Source organism: Triticum aestivum, chromosome 7B (assembly GCF_018294505.1).
Source record: "Triticum aestivum cultivar Chinese Spring chromosome 7B, IWGSC CS RefSeq v2.1, whole genome shotgun sequence".
Classification (NCBI taxonomy): domain Eukaryota; kingdom Viridiplantae; phylum Streptophyta; class Magnoliopsida; order Poales; family Poaceae; genus Triticum; species Triticum aestivum.
The window spans coordinates 690294137-690300136 of record NC_057813.1 but is presented as its reverse complement, the minus strand read 5'-3'; positions in this window follow the sequence as shown (position 1 = coordinate 690300136).

Below are 6000 nucleotides of genomic sequence, written 5' to 3'. Positions count from 1 at the left end.
CAGCCCCACCTCCATGGTGCCCCCCACCGCACCAATTTCAGAGCCGCCCTCCTCCCTAATGTTGGAGACGCTATCCATTTGCCATCGTGCACTAGGCCGTGTGCCTCTTACTCCGTGCTGCTGGTGTTGCCTCGACGACGGCCGCGTGAACCGTACCGGAGCCGATTCACCCCCGCTGTTGTTCACGGCGCCGGAGCGGCTCCAACTTCGGATCCATCCAGAGTCCTGGTGCTGCTTCCGCGTAGCCGTCGACCTTCACAATATCGCTCTTTCCCTGCTGCCGGTCGCCACCTCAACCGCGCCGGCCTCACAGACTCGACAGCTGGACCTGCCTACTTCACCGTGCCGCCAGATAGGTCGCACCCTCATCTCAAATCAGTTTATTTAGGCGTCAGTTGTCTGAATTTTTATACTGGGCCAATCGATTCCCAATGGGAAGCAGCACCCCTCGAGGCGGCGGAGCTCCTAGGCTGCCGATTGGCTGGTGTCTAACGTAAGGGTGCGGGGCCGCAAGTTCACCGTGGAAGCAGCGCTTAGATGGCTATCTTTTAGAGTTGCGTGGGTTGAAGGTACTGCCGCCGCCGGATCTGGATGACGGGGAGTCTTTGTGGATTGGTCCAGGGGCGGCGCAACCACGGCAGTGCGATGGGGCGGGGAGCGGGGTTTTGGCTGGGGTCACGGACGGTGGAGGCAGGCTGCTCTGCCGTTGGTTGTTGGCTCTTCGGGGAAGATTCCGAACAGTGTCAGCCGGGAGGCACAAGACGGCCATTAAGCCATCCGGCGTAGATCGGACAGTACCAAAATACAATAAAATTGTGTGACCCCAATATAGTCTTCATTCAACAGACGTATGACCACTCTTGTACCTTGATGTTGATCTCTTAGTGTATTTCTTTAGATCAAAGAGATATGTCGTTCTGAACATTATGCATTATCTGCATCTTCAGACACACCGTCTTCCGACTCACCGCAACTGCTCCAACAAGGGAAGCATACACCAGAAGGGAGCTATAGTCCCCACTCAACGGTTCCCTGCATCGAATGCGCGTGCCCGACATGGACAGCCACAACAACTGCAGGGCCATTGACAAGTCAGCATATGATCCTCACTCCTATGGATGGCAGCCAGATAGGTTGTACCTCATCTTACTTGTGTGCAACATTTATGGTGTTGTTATTCATCTAAGCATGGAAAATAGATCATCACATTTCACTGTATATTCATGCTGATCTCTTACGGGTCTTGTTCAGGAGTTCACGCTGTTCCATAGTTTAGCTAAGATACTTGTTCTTTAGGTAACGATGTTCCATAGTTATCATCCATAAGCCAATGCTATCCCACAGGCTTGTGATTATAGTATTATACCACTTCTAGTATTACCTATGTTGTTCTTTAATACTTTTGTGTGCCATCTAGTTAATCTCGAGTAGAAACGATACATATTCTGCAGCTTTCATCTGTGTTCTCCCTTTAGTTTATGAGACATGTTGCTGCTAGTTAACCCCAGTCCTACTATTTATGTCATGTCCTACATGCACTCATTACATAAATCTAACTACTAGATGTCTTCCATGCATGTCAGATATAATTGCACACACTGATATATCCACAAGAACCTCACGGAGCAATGTAAAGGCCAATAAACTTGATGTCAATGATACCCAATATGATGGAACATGTAAAGGCAGTTCTTCAGAAGACTTGTAGAAAGATGATGAATCCTCTTCACCCCACAAGGTCCTTGCTCTAACTTGGCCTGTGATATGGGTACAACATGCATATAATGTCTTGGAGTGTATCTACTCTGTTGCAATGCCATGTGCTTAGCATACTGATCATGCATGTAAATATGTCGTGCCTTCCTGTTTCTCAGTACCTATTCCATTCATGATAACATGTTTTCAAATTCAAGTACTGTCATTCTACTCTATCGCAATGCCATCTGCTTAATTTGGACATCATGCTTCTAAATATCTTATGCATTGTTATTCATCAGTATGTACTTCATCTGTCTTCCATACCATGTTTTTTTACATTGAAGTGTTGTTCTAGTGCTGTGTTGCAATGCCATCTTATTTTCCCAATTATACACGTGTATGTTGCCTTAGTTATTTCTGTACATATTCCACTAGCATATAGTTTTACATTCAACTAGTGTTTTTTTTGCTGTGTTGTCCTGTCGTATCCCTAGCTCTTACACCATACTACCTCCGTCCGGATTACATGTTGCCGAAATCGATAAAAGGATGTATCTACAATTGAAATACGCCTAGACCCATCCATTTATTTCCGGATGGAGGGAATACATGTCAATATGTCATGCCTTTCTATTCTTCAGTACCTATTCCATCTCTGTTGTAGCATGTTTTATAACTGAATCACCATTCTTCTATATAAGGCATGCAAGGGGAAGACGGCTATGTTAGAATCTGAAGGGTTACAAACCAGGTCTTTGCAAAAGATCCAAACGCCAGGAGATAATAAACCAACTCCATTTTTCATAGATACTGCTCCAGCACACAGAAACCCAACTCCCATTGATAATAAGAAGATTCCAGTGGCCAAAGAACTAGTCCGCTCCAGTCCAGCAAAAGAATGTCAACTCCATTCTAAGAAGCGTGTGCGTATCCTCGCATCATGAAATTTTATAGCATTCTGATCATATTTTATACATGTTTCTTACCCATCTCTCTTTTAGAAAATAAGGTTAAATGATACAAGACTTCCTCCATTGGGATCGTATTCGAGGAAAATATCTTGCGGGAATTCTCTATGCTCCAATGCTGATGTAAGTACCTGTTGTATATCACTATATTTTTACATCAACACGTATTTTGTTAATCGGCGTGAATCTAACCTTTATCTGATCTAAAATTAGTTGTAGCAAAATGTTAAAGGCGCCAATGTTGATTTTTGTAAGGAAAACTGCCTGGTAGTTTTGCATACTGAGCTGCATGAATGTGCTATCTCATATCACACACATTACTGAATTGTAGTGCTTCTCTGGTTGCCCATTCATTCATTGTGTCAATGTTGCTTTCGTACTACCTTACCTGGGTGATGATAGCTATGCCATATTGTGTTAATTTGCTGTAGGCTAGTTGCCCAAACGTTCGTTGTGTCAATGCTAGTGTGTTAATTTTGTGCAGGCTGCTGAAGATAAGAAGACAAACTCTGAAAACAGCAAGGCAACCCCATTGTTTATTTCCAGTAAATCGAGGCCAGGTAATATGGCAATAACTCATGATTAATCTGTTTGGTTCCCATCCTAATTTATGTTACGATGTGGTGGTCGAGACACTCTCCACTATCAATAATGCAAGCCTGCCAAAATCGCCATCTGAATCTGTTCAGTATCCTCTATCTCGGATGCAACGGAATAAATGTATGTTTGTGAACCAATTAATGGCTGAAGCAATGATGGAAATGGTGGATCAATCAGAGGTGCAGAGTCGTGCGACACAACAACTGATCAATGTTTTTAGAGACAGTGTAGCCAAGCAGCAAGAACTTGCCCACATGCTTATGGGCGTCATCTGTGATGAGGTTGCAGATTGTGATGTTGTAGATGGTTAGGTTCTGCTCATTTATTTGCACTGGCATCAATCTTTGATTGCTCAGTGGATGTAATTTCCTGTAATATATGCTGGATGTGCGATGTTATTCCCTGTATGCCATACCTTTGCTTGATCGGTTTTGGTCCTGTGCATAATTGCTCGTCGTAATGGGCTCAAATTATCTAATTTGGCCTAAAGACATGTACGAACTTTAGTGGGCCCATTAAGTTAATGGGCCGTTACTAGGCCGAAAGTTAATGGTCGGCCCTCTTACCTCCCGGGTCATTAATAGGCCGACATAGAAGCGGGCAACAAGTGGCTCCAATTCATTTCATGGGCCGTTAACAAGCCGTTACTAGGTTTGGGCTACATATGGCCCAACTATACTATAGGCCTTTAGCAGGCCGAAAGAGACAACAGGCTTGTACTGGACCATGAAGAGCATGGGCCGCTAAGAGGCCGAAAGTCAGGTCGTATTGTAAATGGCCTAACTGTGTTGTGGGCCTTTAGTAGGCCGAAAGAGAAACCGGGCTGGTATTGGACCATGACGGGTATGGGCCGTTAAAAGGCCAAAACTAAGGCCCGACTACAAATGGCCCAACTCATTTATTGTCCGTTAACAGGCCAAAAGGCACACAGGACCGAGAATTGGCCCAACACTTAAATGGTTCGCTAAAAGGCCAAAACATAGGTCCAACTACAAATGGCCCAACTGATTTATGGGCCGTCAGCAGGCTGAAAGTGACACTGAGCCAGAAATTGGCCCAACACTTAAATGTGCCGCTAAAAGGGCGAAACTCAGGTCCGACTACAAATGGCCCATCAGATTTATGGGTCGTCAATAGGCTGAGAGACACACCGGGCCGGAAATTAGGCCAACATTTAAATGGGTCGCTAAAAGGCTGAAAGATGTACATGCTGAAAATTGGCCCATCCATTAAATGGGCCGTTAACAGGCCAAAATCTCATCGGGCCGATATTGAGCCCAAATATATAGCAGGCTGTTAACAGGCTCGAACTAACGATGGGCTGCAATGGTGTCAAATCTTTAACGGGCCATTGACAGGCCAAATTGGCACATCTCGTATGGGCCATGGGCTTAAATGGACCTGGCACAAGTAGGGCTTATATGGGCTGGCCTCCTAATTTTTACTGGGCCAACCTTTTTCACCGGAATGGGCCACTGTTGGGCCGTGCCACATGTCGACCTATCATGGGCGCCTCCTGTCCAATGAGTGGATGACATTTGTCCCAACGGTGAGGCAACACGTGTTTCCTGTAGCCAATGATGATTTTACACGTGGAAAATCCCCATTGGCCCGGGATGTTAACGGGTTATCGGATCCAAAACCGGACCCGATAGCTTAACGATGTTCCGTTATGGTGGATGCCATGTGTCGGTCACCCTTGACGAAAGCACTTCCGTGACACGCTATTTATTGTCATGGAAGTGGACACTTCTGTGACGATAATTTTGGTAATGTCATGGAACACTTCTACGACAGCACATGTATTACTATCTTGATTCTGTCATAAATTTGTCATGGATGTACATGCATGACAGAAAACGCGACCTACTGTGACACACACGTATCATCACGGAAGTGTATATTTTTTGTAGTGGTACTAGAAGCATCAGACTCCATCTAGGAGCGACGGGTGCGGTGGCTCTGAAAGACGGTTTGGAGGACGTAGATGTTGCAACAACACTGTTTATCAAAAAAAGTAGTATTTTTTAACTGATGTCATTTCGAGAAAAGTGACATCAAACAGTGGCAACAAGTCGCACTCCATGCCTCCACTTGATTCACGCTCTCCGAGCAACGTGTCACTACAAACATACTGAACACGGACGCACGATCGCAACTCTTCTTTTTGACATGGGACACACGACCGTAAGTCTTCTTCCTAATATGGGACCGTGCCTCCGCTTGGTCGAAAGACGTGCCTATTTGAGTACAAAACTCAGCTCAAATAATGACAATGAGAGGCACGGTCATCTCCTATTATAATATATGACAGTGCCTTCACTAACTTCACGGTCGTGCCTCTCTTACTGCACGAGTCAGCTATGTTAATCGAAGCACAGAGGCATGACCATGAGTCTTCTTAACACAGGACTGAACCAACACTAGGTTCAAGTGCCTCTCGGAGCAAACATGTCGAAGGAAACATGTCGAACCGAGAGACACACCCACAACAACAACAACAACAACAACAACAACAACAACAACAACAACAACAACAACAACAACAACAACAACAACAACAACAACAACAATAACAACAGCCAGAACAACAACAACAGCGACAATAACCACGTTTAGGATTGCATATGCTTTCGGTACCATAGTCTGAATAAGAATTTCAACTAATAAGTTCTATTAGGTATGTACTTTGAGGATTTCAACTGCATTCATAGTTTGAAATAACACACATGTG